The sequence below is a fragment of the Strix uralensis genome, chromosome 26 (genome assembly GCF_047716275.1).
Source record: "Strix uralensis isolate ZFMK-TIS-50842 chromosome 26, bStrUra1, whole genome shotgun sequence".
NCBI classification, from domain to species: Eukaryota; Metazoa; Chordata; class Aves; order Strigiformes; family Strigidae; genus Strix; species Strix uralensis.
In genome coordinates this window covers 8,197,521-8,212,848 of record NC_133997.1, presented here as the reverse complement: position 1 = coordinate 8,212,848, position 15,328 = coordinate 8,197,521, and positions in this window count along the sequence as shown.

Genomic DNA, 15,328 nt, shown 5'->3' with positions numbered 1-15,328 from the left:
GGGCGACCCGCTTATTGGATGAGGGAAAGGCTGTGGACGTTGTCTACCTTGACTTTAGTAAGGCCTTTGACACCGTTTCCCACAGCATTCTCCTGGCAAAACTGACTATTCGCGGCTTGGATGGGCACACGCTTCGCTGGGTAAAAAACTGGTTGGATGGCCGGGCCCAAAGAGTTGTGGTGAACGGAGTTAAATCCAGTTGGCGGCCGGTCACGAGTGGTGTCCCCCAGGGCTCGGTTTTGGGGCCACTCCTGTTTAACATCTTTATTGATGATCTAGATGAGGGGATCGAATGCACCCTCCGTAAGTTTGCAGACGACACCAAGTTGGGTGGGAGTGTTGATCTGCTCGAGGGTAGGGAGGCTCTGCAGACGGATTTGGACAGGCTGGAGTGATGGGCTAAGGCCAGCTGTATGAGTTTTAATAAGGCCAAATGCCGGGTGCTGCCCTTGGGCCACTACAACCCCAGCAGCGCTACAGGCTTGGGGAGGAGTGGCTGGAGAGCTGCCAGTCAGAGAGGGACCTGGGGGTGTTGATTGACAGCCGGCTGAACAGGAGCCAGCAGTGTGCCCAGGTGGCCAAGAAGGCCAATGGCATCCTGGCTTGTATCAGCAATAGCATGGCCAGCAGGGACAGGGAAGGGATCTTGCCCCTGTACTCGGCACTGGTGAGGCCGCCCCTCGATTCCTGGGTTTAGTTTTGGGCCCCTCACTACAAAAAGGCCATTGAATGACTCGAGCGTGTCCAGAGAAGGGCAACGGAGCTGGTGCAGGGTCTGGAGCACAGGTCTGATGGGGAGCGGCTGAGGGAACTGGGGGGGTTTAGTCTGGAGAAGAGGAGGCTGAGGGGAGACCTCATGGCCCTCTACAACTCCCTGAAAGGAGGGTGCAGAGAGGGGGGATGAGTCTCTTTAATCAAGTAACAAGTAATAGGACAAGAGGTAATGGCCTCAAGCTGCGCCAGGGAAGGTTTAGACTAGATATTAGGAAACATTTCTTTACAGAACGGGTTGTTGGGAGTTGGAATGGGCTGCCCAGGGAGGTGGTGGTGTCCCCATCCCTGGAGGGGTTTAAGAGTAAAGTTGACTTAGCGCTTAGGGATATGCTGTAGTTGGGAACTGTCAGTGTTAGGTCAATGGTTGGACTGGACGATCTTCAAGGTCTTTTCCAACCTAGACAATTCTGGGATTCTGTGATTCTGTGGTGTGTTTTGGGGTTTTGGTTTTCTTTTTCCCAATTCTTTGGCAGTATTGTCTTAGAGTTGTATACAAGTTTCATGGAGATGTTGTGATAGCAGATGTCCCGCGTGGGGACAGCCCAAAGCTACCTAAGCCGAGCGGGGCAGGAACAAAAGTGCCTCCGGCCACCCTGAGTGGGTATCTGGCAAAGCTGTGGCTGATAGAAAGCTAACAAACCCTGGAGGCAGGACAAAATGTGACGATGCTAAAAAGCCACCCGCAAACGTTTTTCGGAGCTGCCCTCTCACGGGCAGCTGGGTGGGGGCCGGGCAGCCAGCCAAGGTCGACCCAGCGCAGGCGCTGGAGGTGTTTCTTTGGTAGCGCTCGTTCAGAGTCAGCCTGTGGCTGTATCTTGGGGGCAGATGAAAGTCGTTGGAGGTGAACCGGTAACGGATCAGGTGCTTTGCTGCACGAGTCTCACGGGCACAGTCCTGTACCTCAAAGAGTGGTAAAAAACCCCTCAGCAACCCGAATGTGGCAGGCAAAGCTGTGAAGAGGCACCTCCCCGGTGCGTGGGGAAGCCCAGGGGCTGCCAGCTGCTGGCTACGGGAGGTGCCGGGCCTGTGGCAGCTGCGTGGCTGCAGTGCGTCCCGTGTCACAAAGGGGCAGTGATGCAGCACCCACCCAGCAATTGTGATGTCACCTGGCCAGGGGCTTTTTACCCAAAAAGCGGGCCAGGGAAGGCCAGTTGGGCTGAGCTGGCCTTCGGGAGAACTCGGCTCCTTCCTTTGGTACTTGCGTGCCTCCTTTCTTCCAGCCATTTCTCGTTGACTTCCCATTTCTCTCGGCTTCCACCCTCTCTCAAAGGTAATTGTGATTTGACTTTCAGGACAGATCGTGAGCGTAGGTAGCTAGGGGGTAAAAGGGCCTTTGTAATTGCTGTCAGCCGGAGTCCTGTGACAGGGACAGCAGGGCCATCAGCCTGCAGCTCTGCAGCAGTTACAAGCACCACTGAAACACTTTGGACGGCGGATGCTGTTGCGTGCGTTGCATTTGGGGGTTTTTAACCATTTGGATGACCTGCCATCATTTCTGGGGGATCGGGGATTTGCGCTGATCTTCTCTTTCTGGAGAGCACCCTGACATCCTTTGCCATCCAAAGCTTCCCGCTCTGTTCCTGAGAGGAGCGGTGGCCGCAATGGGGCACGACTCCTGGGAGTAACGGCTTCCCCAGCAGGTTTGGCCACGGACGTGGCTGGTGCTCCACCCCTGAGTGCTCATGTGCTGACAAGCTAGAGTGAATTCTGGGGCCTCCTAATCGCAGCCAGACTGACCCAGGCGTTTTCAATGAAACACAGGAAAATGTGTCTCATCACTCCTGTGCCGCTAGTACGAGCCTTTGAAAGGCGTCATTGCTCGTAGAAAGATCTGACATCAGTGGGGTCACCTTCTGGGCTAGAGACTTGCTTGTTTTCGCCATGTTACAATCAGGAAGAGGGAACACTTGAGCTGGGACTCCAATTCCAGACTCCGGAGGGAAAGGAAGGTAGCCCAAGGCACAGAAATCGGGGCGTGGGCTTGTTGGACTTCTGGCAAAGTCAGCAGGGGAACAGGCGATGTTCCAAAACTGTTTCTTGACCCGTATATTTCCATGGCAGCTTCTGGCGGTGCTTCTGGGTTGGATGTAGAGCTGGTTGTACTGGGTGCTCCTGTAAAGAACTCGACTTTATCAATAGGCTTTCATGTAACCATATCGTGTCATCTCTTTTCAAATGTCCTTTCCCTGCAGTCATTGCCGAGGAGATGGCTCTGCCACAAAGACGTCCCTTTGTCCCAGAGACGATTTGCATGGAATGGCAGCAGCGGCAGAGAGCTGGAGCGGGACTGTACAACCTGGGCAATACGTGCTTCATCAACTCCGTCCTGCAGTGCCTGACGTACACGCCCCCTCTGGCCAACTACCTGCTCTCTCGGGAGCACAGCCAGTCGTGTGAGTGCTTTTAGGAACATCTCTCTGTAAATCTGTGGGGCACTTCCCAGGGATTCCCAGAATCTGGAATCGGATTTAGGAGAAAAGCAGCCCTTCTTTCTCAACCCCCGCACTGGGTGTTCTTTGAACACTCGAGCCTCGAAGCTGCTTGTTCGTGCCTTCAGAAAGGCACCTCTTCCTGGCCCTGGGTCTTAGTCCCCGCTCCTGCAAGTTAAACGCTCTTTGCTTGTGGCACAGAAAAGTTTTGACAGTTCAGCATGCCTCCGAAGAACATTTTCTACGCACTAAAGTCTCCCGGGTTTGTTGGGACATTGGTACCTTGGGAGAAGAGGGTGGAGGCTGTTCTTACAACGTCAAGATCTCCATTAGGTTTCCCATCGCTCGCTATGGGTGTTTTGCTAACCTGAGAACCTTCCCTCCCTCCCTCCCTCCCTCCCTCCCTCCCTCCCTCTTCAGGTCGTCGGCAAGGCTTCTGCGTCATGTGCAGTATGGAAGAGCACGTTCACACGGTCCTGCATTCCTCAGGCACTGCCATCGAGCCTTGGGCTATCATCAGGGTTCTCAGACGTAAGCCATTTCAGGTGCTTTTACAGGTTTTTCTTCCATTCTTGTAGGAGAGAACTACTAACTTCTTCTTTCGTAGGAATAGGAGAACATTTCGAGGCTGACATGCAGGAAGATGCCCATGAATTCTTACGCTGCACTGTCGATGCCATGCAGAGAGATTGTCTGAGCAAGTAAGTACAAACAAATCACCTTTTCAATGAGCCCTTTGGACACCTTGATGCACTCCCATCAAGGAAGCCCTATGCCCCGAGCTTACAGACAGAGCAAAACTCTTGGGAAGAGCTAACTCTCTGCCTTACCATTGATTTCCAGCTTGGACTTTGCTTCGCAATCAGATACCGTTGTCCATCAAATATTTGGGGGCTTTCTGAGATCCAGAGGTACTTTTCCACAACCATTGCTCTCCTTGGAATTGTCTGTGTCCTTCTGTCTGCCTGTGAGAAACAGCTGGTGGTGTGACTGGCGTAGTAGCTCTGAAGGACGTAAACGGGCACAGTCAGTTGCCTTCCCCTATCGCTGAGCATTTCCATTTGCCTTCCAGTCACGTGCTTGAGCTGCAGCGCGGTTTCCGATTCCTACGAGGCCTTCCTGGATGTTCCTTTGGATATAGAAGTAAGAGGCTTTGCAGCTGTGCTTCAAGATGTCCCAAGGCCCTTGTAGCTTTCCAGAATCAACAGAGGTGACTTAGAAGTGTATCCTGCGAACACCAGAGAGCCTGGTGGTGGGTGGGATGTGGAATGGACGGTGTCCTCCTGGGGAGGCCGTGGCAGTGGTCTCCCTGTAGGTGCTGGCCTTAAGCTGAGCAAGCCCTCACTTCCCTCCCTGCACCCTTGATGTAGTCTCCTCCTTCTTCCCTTTGCCCTCCCTCAGCACCCGTCTGGCTCCTAGGCTGGTGGGTTGTGTTGTTTTCGTGACTGATGACCCTGCACACCATCGGTAGCTCAACGGAGCGGTGGCGCAGAGATGGAGCTCTTGGTAGCCCTGGCAATCCCTGGGAAATGAGGGGAATGTCGAGCGTAACACCCTCTTTCTGCCTCCTCCTGGACACTGCTTGAGCGTCATCTAGCTGGGGTTTTGTGTGCACTCCTAGTCAGTGTTTGGGCGAGGGTATCTCCCGCAGCTCAGCGCTCTCCTTTCTCGCTCCTCCAGGCAGCCTCATCTGTCCCCGCAGCTCTGCAGGACTTTGTGAAACCGGAGAAGCTGGGCGGCGAAAACTGCTTTAAATGCAGCAGGTAAGACGGCTACTAGCGACATATTGGCGCTAGATCGTGCGTGCAGGCGCTGCGTGTCATCTCTCATAAGTCATCTTTTCACACAGGTTTAATGCACCGTAATGAGACGCAGCTTTTTTCTGATATGGCCTTATGGCACTGAACAGCCTTAAAATAGCGTGAGGATGTGTGAGCCGTGAAAGCTTGTCTGGCCTTCTTGGGGCAAGACAGGGCGCATCTCAGCACGTGGCTCTCTGCTTGCTTTCCAGGTGTGACAAGATGGTTACCGCCTCCAAGAGGTTTACAGTCCACCGCGCGCCCAAGGTTCTCACGGTGTGTCTGAAGAGATTTGAATTTTTCACCGGCAGCAAGATCAGCAAGGTGTGTAGGCAGTTGGGATGCCACTTTATGTTCCTGGAGCAGGAGATTTGCCGAGGCAGTGCGCTCTTTCACAAGCGGTTCATGTGGAGTTTTTCGTGTTTCCTTGTGGGGAGAGGAGAGTTCCCGTGGGAAGACAAGCACGTACTCTGCTCCGACAGAGCTGCTTTGGCCGAGAACAGTCTCCTGCCCCCCAGACCATGACATGTTGCTTTAGGGAACAGCAAGTGTTCATGAGCCCCAAAGATGTGTTTGCACACCTCTGGGCGCTGGTCTTGGAAGGTTATTTCCTGGAGTATTTCAGGATCATGCCTGAGCCCTCCTGGTCTCTCCGTAGGTTGTGGAGTATCCCGAGCACTTGGATCTTCACCCGTACATGTCTGAGACAGCCGGAGAACCGCTCCTCTACTCCTTATATGCTGTCCTGGTACATGGCGGTGACAGCTGTGACACAGGACACTACTACTGCTACGTAAAGGTAAAGAGCAGCTTCCTTCCAAACCAGGGAAGAATGTGTGCTGGGGAAGACAAATGTTCGTGGCAGTGTTACTGGCAGCCAAGGTTTTGGGGGAGAAGGTCTCCTTAGGGGCTGGATTGGATTTGTTCTGATGGACTCTTGGCTCTGTCGTTTTCTGCCTGTGTTTTTGTTGAGAAAAGACGGGTTCATCTCCAGATATTGACGCCTTTTTTACAGGCCAGCGATGGGCTGTGGTATGAGATGGAAGATGATTTTGTAGGTGGTTGTGACATCGACACAGTCCTCAGTCAGCAAGCCTATTTACTGTTTTATGTCAGGTAAAAACAAGTCTTAACATGTGTTCGGAATACATCTCCTTTTCCTGGCTTTGCTGTTTTTCTTCTCCTCCTCTTTCTGTTTCTGTGTTTCTGCCATGGGAGACAACTGCTTCCTGCGTCCTTCAGCGCTGTCAAACCTGAACTACCCCCCATCAGTCCTGCTCTCTCCTTGCTGGGCTTTAGGTTGCTGCCCTGGTGTAAACTGCTACTTGTCTGCTATCTGAAGCTGGCTCATGTAGAGAAGCGTGCTTAAAGGGGGCCTACAGGAAAGACGGGAGGGACTCTTTGTCAGGGGGTGTAGGGATAGGATGAGGGGTAACAATTTTAAACTGCAAGAGGGTAGATTTAGATCAGATCTAAGGAAGAAATTCTTTACTGTGATGGTCGTGAGACACTGGAAGCGGTTGTCTAGAGAGCTTGGGGCTGCCCGCTCCCTGGAAGTGTTGAAGGCCCGGTTGGACGGGGCTTTGGGCAACCTGGTCTAGTGGAAGGTGTCCCTGCCCGTGGCAGGAGGGTTGGAACTAGATGATCTTTAAGGACCCTTCCAGCCCAAGCCATTCCATGGTTCTACGAAACGGAGGCTGTAGGGGGTGTAAAGGCGGGGTCTTGTTCCACCAGAGGCAGACCTGGTGAGAAGACCACGGCTGAAGCTATACAGGGTGGTCTTTTTAAAATTTTTAGTTGGCATTAGTATTTAAAAGTGACGGGAGCATAAAGCAATTCTGTCCATGTGATCTGTACCAGTAAGTGTAAACGAAAATAGAATCAGGAACAAAGCAGAAGTTACAGAAGAGGTACGTTTACGCACTGAAGTCCAGACACGATATTGCGGACCCTGACTTGTAATCGCGGTTACGTCTTTCCTCTGTTGTAGAAACAGCTCCAAGACAATGACTGAACCCAAGAGGAGGCGCTTGGATTTGGAACTTGGAGAAAAGGCTTCTTCCTCATGGGCAGTCTCCTCTGCCCGTTCCTTCCTGAGCCAGTGGGCGGCTGGCAGCATGCAGGCGGCTTCTGTGGGACCACAGGGTCTGCCTCGTCAGACTCAGGTAAGTCTGGGGACGTGGGTCAGGGCACCAGATGGACAGTGGATTTCTTGACCCCAAGGGGCAGCAGGGCGGGATGGCGGCAGAACTGCCCACCAGGCTGCCACTGAGTCCCTCAGAGACTGTCAAGGAGAGCTCTCTAAAAAGTCCTCTGGAGAACGCAGAGGAGAGCTCAGAGGACAGTCGTGTGGAGAGTCCAAGGAAGGTTTCCCTGCAGGATCTCCTGGACAGTGTCGTGCTGCGCATCTCGCTGCTGAGCCTCCGGTCCAGCCCCCCGCGTCCCTCCCAGCGTCACCCGCCCCGCACGGCCCGGCTGCTGGAGGACGTGCCGCAGAGGCAGTGCCAGGTGGGTTTGACCCGCTTGCCGCTGCCCTTGGGCACCGTCTCCTGCCGGGGGGTGCCCGGATCAGGCCGGCCGGGCGGCAAGCCGGCCAAGCGCCCCGCGCCGGCCAGGAGCCCCAGGGCAGAAGAGACCTCCCTGCGGGACAGCATCCCACCCAAGAGGAGGAAGGTGGTGGGGCAATGGGTGGCAAAACACTCAGAAACCCCGTGGGAGGCGAAGCCGGACAGGGACAGCACGGCGGCAGGCAGCAGCAGGCAGCAGGCAGGCAGCAGCAAGCGGAGAGCATCCAGTGAAAACAACGTGCCCGCCAAGAGAGCCAGAACCCTGAGGGATGCCACGGGACAGAGTGCCGCCCGCCCCCCCGACCGCTTCTGACAGGCGGACAGAGAAGACGTGGAGCCGGATCCCCGCCACACGCAGCCTGCACCCGCCCGCTCCAGCCCCAGCCCCAGCTCTCTCCCAGCTCGCTCTTACTTCATTAAAGGTTCGATGTTCGTTTCACAGCGCCTCTGCCTGGGCTCATTCCTGCAGCGGGAGGCGGGGGGTTAATGCAGCCCCTGACCCAGGTGTACATCTGACCCTCCACGTCTTCACCCACTGTATGAGGAAACCCTCATGATTCCGGGTGGAGATGTTTAATCAGAACATTGAATCCCAGACTCCTTCTAAACGAACTAGAAAGAGCTCTCAGAAATCTATCTGCTCCCATGGAAGCAGGAAAATTCTTCTTTAGCTTTGATAGCAGGACAAAACCATCTGGGGCTCGATACGCTCACCCTGCAACAAGGAGGTGTCTGCGCACTGATTCATACCCCCTGTTGCGCCAATGTTACAAATCTCGACAAATCGAACACCGTGTCCCCTGCCATTTCCAAACATTTGAAAACGTTACATCAAATCGCAATAGCTCCTGGGGGATTTTCTCTTTCTGGCCTGTTTAGGTGGATACCACCCATAATTTTGCCCTGGTTTGAGCCCAGAGGGCAACTGCGCACCACGCAGCCGCTCACTCACCCCTTCTCCCCCAGCGCTGGCGAGGACAAAGGAAGCAAAAAGCTCAGGAATCCAGATCATGACAGGGAGGGGTGGCTCACCCGTTACAGTCACGGGCAAAAGACAGACTCCTTAGGGGAAGAAAACAAGAATAGCCCTCGAATTCAAACACTAACAACAGCAACACTTAACAGACACAGCGGGACAGTGAAGAGCGTTACGTTACCACACCTTAAAAAACCCTCACCCCACCCCTCCCTTCTTTTTCTGTAGTGCTTGAGTTTTGTGTTAAATGTGAAGATAATAATTTTTTTTTAACATGCATCCAAAAATTGTATGAAAATTAACTTGCTAATGATGAAAATCCTTTGAAGACCAAGACTTAATGATCTGGATGCATCGTAATACTTAATCTCCTTTATCAGGCCTTTTAGTTAGCAAGCATGAAAGCTGATTTCTCCTCCTGCCCTTTGAAGGATGGTATTTGTTTTATTATACAAATCTAACTAATGCTGATGGTAAGAATAATGAAGGATTTATAGGAGTAGCCTGAGATCAATTTTCCGCTTTAATTGTGCTTCTTAGCATTACTGATCCTTCTTACTGCCTCAGTGCTGTTGTTCCTCTCTACCAGAGAAGCACCCTAGCCTAAAAACATACAGTTTTGGCTTGTAATCTTTAAGGGAGAGAAAACATGTCTTCTCCGCGTTGTTTTCTCAAGAAGCATCTAGATGGTAAGCTAAGAGCAGGAATAGGTGGAGCAGCTTGGGAGTAATTTGTTCTTTCCCAGGTCCAGGCAGGTATCTCTCAGGAGTTTTTTGCTCCTTCCCATAACTAATGCTCTTTGGCTGAAGCTGTCCTCTGTCCTCAAACAGACAAGTCTCCTGTTACCCTGCTGAGTTCCTGACAAACAAGATTGCTGCAAAGCTTCAGGGAATCAAAGGAAGCAGCTCTCGCGTATACAGGTGTCTGTAGATGTAGAGGAGGTTCAGAAGGAGAAATAAAGGATGACTGTAGCGGCCAAAATAACGAGTCAAAGTGCTCTCTTTTTCTGCAGGGCAGGGGCCTGTTTTCTTTCTTTATTCTTTCTTTTTTTCTTCTTACAATAGTACACACTTATGCTCTCATTAAAGCTCTTACTTCATAATTAGCAAATCAGCAATTAGACAGCTATCAACCTTTTCTCCTATCAGCATCAGACCAACTCTAACACGCGCTGTGCAGACCAATCACCCTCTCGTTCACGCGCTGTTCACGCGGCGGTAACTTCTCACAGCTCAGCACTTTCCCACAGCTCAGTGTTGCAGCTGGCCGTTGTTTTCCTCTGCCACCTTGGCACAACTCGGCAGTTTCTTATCCAAGCCTTGCTGCTTCTCAGGGGCTGCGCAGAGCTGACAGGCCGATGTCAGCTTGCCTCGATCCCACAGATGACCTACCCACCTCCTGACCAGAGAAATGATGTGGAGAAATCTGACTTCATCATCCTAGTTAAGTTCAGGGCTGAAATCTAATTTAGCCAAATGGAAAGTCTTTCTTTATTGATTTAAAAAAAAAAAAAATTCCCTTCAAGTCATATCTAACTTCCTTTCCTCCTAGTTGCATCTTGGACCTGAATTTGAGGTCACTTGTATTCTTTGTCCCTTGCTCCACTGATCCAGGATATCCTTTCTCTTCCAAAACCTGTTTTAAGACCTTTTTTTTTCCCTGTGTATCTGTGTTAATCCCCTCTTTCTCATTCTGAGTGCGGCAACAGCCAAAAGCAGCATAAACCCCTTAGCAACTACATTTTTCAACATGGAGAAGCAGAAGGATGTAGCTGCCTAATGGTTTACTTCATGGAGGGATGGTGTATGCGCTCTCTTCTTGAATCTCCGCGCTGAATCTCTTCTGTGTTTGTAGCTACCTGCTCTCTCGGTGTTCCTTAGCATTCACCCACCTATTTTGTCATTTTCTTGTTTATTGACCTGCCCGTCATCTATCCACAGAATTAGAGCATCTGAGCAAAGAAAGTTTTAATTCTTGGCACAAAGCGGACAGCATGCAATGATTGCCTTTCAGCACAGCAAAAAGAAAAGAGGAAGATGCATACTGAAAATCTTTAGCTTTTAATACTTGAAAATCCTATCTAAGTGTATTTATGCTCACTCAGGTGCTTTCCAGTATTCAGTATCCAAATGCCAATACTCTCAGCTGAGGCCTTTAAGCTCATTTGTTGCGTTTTTTCTGTGTTTCGCAAAAATGAAAGCATGGACAGTATTTTTGTATTTTTCATCAATATGCATGTATTGAAAATGTCTGGACATTTTAAAGTTGTCCCGTTTGCTGGGTGCAGAGCACTGGCGATAGAAATAGTTGGGAGCAGAAGAATTACACTGTGGTTGGCAAGATGGCTTTTTGCTCAGCCTCACAGCACCATACCTCCCGGTGAATATAAAGGTGTTTTCTCTATACTTTCCCAAAGGTGGCTTAAAAAAATCCAACACAAAATCACTAATTTTCAACTCAGTAATTTTTTTTTTTTTAAATGAGGTTTTTAGACTGTAATGGTCAGCATAGAAATATACTGAGCAGATGTGTTTTTGCAAATGAATAAACCCCAGTCAGTGAATCCTATGTTGGCAAAGAATGTACAGGTGGCTCTTTAGGGACTAATGAGCAAATGAAATGATTTCTGTTAATGAGGGACTAGTGATAAGCCATAAGCATTGACAGATACGCCTGTTTTATTGCCGTGTTGTAGCAAGGTCCTGGGTTAATCCCTAAACTAAGGAGCTGACAGGTATTGTAAGAGGCAAGGACTAGAAATAATAATATACAGAACCTCCACAGAGGTTCAGCCAAGTCAGCTGAGCCAAAGGAGCCAAAGGGGGATTCCATAGTGTGTGGTGACATGCCCAGTATATAAACTGGGGGGTTTGGCTGGGGGGCACCACGGCTCGGGGACCGGCTGGGCATCGGTCAGCGGGTGGTGAGCAATTGCATCGTGCATCATTTGTGTTGGTTTTATTACTATTATTATTAAGCGAGGCTGCTCCGGGTGCTGGGTGGTGCTCTGGGGGCTGCCGTCGGCAGCTCTCGGTGCCCATCCCAGAGCCATCCCCTGGGTTTCCCCGGCCCTGCCTGGGTCAGGCAGCCGGGCACCACCGGGCACGCTCGTGGCAGCGGAGGTGAGCTGTGCGGGGGAGCCAGCGGGTGTCCTTCGCCAGGGGCCTGGGCATTTCTTCCTCCCCTCCTCTCCCCGGGACAGCGAGTGACCGGGGCCTCTCCCCCTTTTGCAGCGTGTGACACACTGTGACAGCGCCGGTGCCAGCAGTGGGGAGCAGCTCCACGTCCTCAGCTCTCCCCAACCTGCTGCGGAGCACAAACACGGCCATGGAGACTGAGGGGAGCTGCTGCATCTGCCGCGATGCACGAAATGATGCCCCACCACAGCCACCCTCACCCCTCGCCGTCCATCGTGGGCATGGCTCAGCGTGGGAGATGCAGCACATCTGCTGTGGTTGCAGCTATCCCTCACCTGCCCTGGACGGCTGGACAAGATTAAATCCCCAGCCCTCTGCTTCTGCTCGCTGCGGGGCTCTGAGACAGCAGCACTGGGTGTGCTGGGCCACTCCTGCGGGCCTGGGAAACTCTGGGGGAGCAAAGAGGATCTCGGGGCTGGGTGGCAGCAGCGGGTGCCGGCAGCTCAGGGCCATGGAGGGACTTTGCACCTCAGCAGGAAAAGGCTTGCATGCGTGGAGCTGCTTCCTACTGCGGTTCACAGGGCAGATGAGAAATGTGGCCACCCCAGACCCTTCTTGCATGGGGCCGTGTTCTCAGGAACTGATTCACCTGGACAGAACTACTGAAACTGCTCGCAATCAAAGGCCCTGGGGTCCAGCTTTTCTGCAAAAGAGGGCAGAGGCCCCAGGAACCAGAATGAGCCCCATGGGGACTGAAAGCCTTTGCAGCACCACCAGCTAGCACATGCAAACTCACCAAAGCGCGCACACAAATACAGTGCAGGGGGAGCCACGTGGGAGAGGAGAGGCTGGAGAGCAGCCCTGCAGAAAGGGAGCTGGGGGTGCTGGGGGGCAGCAGCTCAATAGGAGCCAGCAGCGTGCCCTGGCAGCCGAGAGGGCAAATCACATCCTGGGGTGCATCAAACACAGAGGAGAGGGGATTGTCCCACTGTATTCAGCATTGGTGCAGCCTCACCTTGAATTCTGTGTGCAGTTCTGGGCCCCACCATTTAAGAAGGATGTTGAAAGGGAATGGAAGGGCTCAAACAAATGAATTTCTGACAATTATTGAGACTAAACTGTGATGTGGTGTATGAAAGCTTTGCTTGTGCTTTGCTTCAATTGTTTCTCAAGGACTCCTGACTCCTCAACTGTTTCCTTGGGTCTGTCTGTTTAGGTATTAAAACGCTCGTTAGGCTCCCAACGTAAATCCCTGGGAGCAGACTCAAGGCCTTCAGCAGACACTTGGGCAACTCCTAGAATGGGAAAACTAAGATAAGGGGGGGCTCAAACAAAGAGACACAGAGACCCTGTCACAGGGAGGATGATTCTGCTGATTTAGGAAGGAGGCACCTGGACTTCACAGCACACGCTCTGGAAGGAAGCTCAGCTAGCGACCACTGTGAAGGAGACTGCTTACTTCTTCCCTCAACCACTGAAGACCCTCACCCTATTTCACTACACATGCCCAGACTATGTAAATGAATTCCGGGAACTCATTATCATAAGACACCCCTTTCTAGGAACTCTAATGAATATGTTTGATTTGTGTGTGTAAACTGATGTCCCTTGCTAGTTCTTGGGTGCCCTTATGGTGGAGAATCCCCAGGGCGACCCCAGTGCTGCTAATCAAGAATATCTGCTTAACAGTAAAACCTTTACTGATGAGTCAATGTCTTTGTTTCAATGTGAACGTCCTTGAATGCCTCCAGAGGAGGGGAACCACGCTGGTGAAGGGCTGGAAGACGTGTCATGTGAGGAGCAGCTGAGGATTTTGGGTTTGTCTAGTTTGGAGAAAAGGATGCTGAGGGGCAACCTCATCGCTCTCTACAGCTTCCTGAGGAGGGGACGTGGAGAGGGAGGTGCTGAGCTCTTCTCCCTGGGATCAAGGAACAGGATGCCTGGGAACAGCTCCCAGCTGCGTCAGAGGAGGTTCAGACTTGACATTAGGAAGCATTTCTTTACCAAGAGGGTGGTCAAACCCTAGAACAGGTTTCCTAGAGAGGTGGTCGATGCCCCAAGCCTGTCAGAGGCATGGAACAGAGGAACACAGTGCGGGGGCTGAGGGGCCGCCTGAGATCGCAAAAGGCGAGCGGTGTCCCTTCAGCGCTGGGAGTTCAGAGGGGAGAGGGGGGCAGGTCTCAGGCAATGGGACTGTCCTGCCTGGGGAAGGGGACCAGCTAATCCTGGGCTACCCTTGGTGCAGGGAAGGGCACCTGGGTGCTCTCTGCGGTGGCACAGCCCTTGGAGTGTAGCTGCAGCCCTCAGCTGGGCTCCCCTGGCCCCTCAGGCCACTCGCTTCCCAGCTCCCTGGAAGCAAGGTCGTGCAGGCGTGGCCCCTCTCACATCATTCCCCCTCAACCACTGGCAAACTGGCACTGGAATAGCAGAGTATCCACAGAGCACGAGTCACCTTCTCTCAGGCCGCCTTCTGCCTGCTCTCTCAAAGCAGATCTGGGGCACCACCTTCAGGTCAGCTTCCCAAAAACAAAGCAGCCTCGAGTCCAGTTTCTCTGGGGCCCAGCCCTGGTGTTACCATAAATTCAGTCTCAAAAGAACCCTCTAAGACTTAGTTTGAAGTTTTAGAAGGCAGCATTCTTCGCTGGAGGCATGGGGGATCATTCCACCTCACATGGAATTGCGTTTTCAGAGGGATCCTGTCCTGGCACTCCCGGGCCCAGGCTGGGCGCTCAGCTGGGTGCCTGACGTCTCTCCACACAAGCCAGGATGGCAGCAGGAAGCTCCCGCGCCCATCACCAGCTTTGAGGCTGACATTCTTCAGGCCACTGCTCTCGCCCCTCCAGGGACTCGGCCCTGCTCAGCAAGCGCAGCGCAGGCGGCTGCTTCCTGCTCCTCTGCCGTGACTGCCCCGACCCTGCACGTGAGCACAGCTCCGCCGTCGGCCATAGGAGGCAGACTGAGGGGCTGAGGCTGCTGCAGCATTTCCCAATGCCATGGAGAATGGCACATGGGGCTGAGAGCAGGAGCAGCCTCCTCTGCCTGGAACTTACAGTTGCCTGTCCTTGGCCACGCACACCAGCGGCCACAACCACCCTTGTCCGTGTTGGCCCTGATCAGCGAGACAACTCACAGAATCACAGAATCATCTAGGTTGGAAAGGACCTTGAAGATCATCCAGTCCAACTGTTAACCCAGCACTGACAGTTTCCAACTACACCATATCCCTAAGGGCTAAGTCAACCCACCTCTTGAACCCCTCCAGGGATGGGGACTCCCCCGCTGCCCTGGGCAGCCCATTCCAACGCCCAACAACCCCTTCTGCAAAGAAATACTTCCTAAGAGCCAGTCTGACCCTGCCCTGGCGCAGCTTGAGGCCATTCCCTCTTGGCCTGGCGCTGGTTCCTTGGCTCAAGAGACTCCTCCCCCCTCTCTGCACCCTCCTTTCAGGGAGTTGGAGAGGGCCAGGAGGTCTCCCCTCACCTCCTCTTCTCCAGACTAAACCCCCCCAGTTCCCTCAGCCGCTCCCCATCAGACCTGTGCTCCAGACCCTGCACCAGCTCCGTTGCCCTTCTCTGGACACGCTCGAGTCATTCAATGGCCTTTTTGTAGTGAGGGGCCCAAAACTAAACCCAGGAATCGAGGGGCG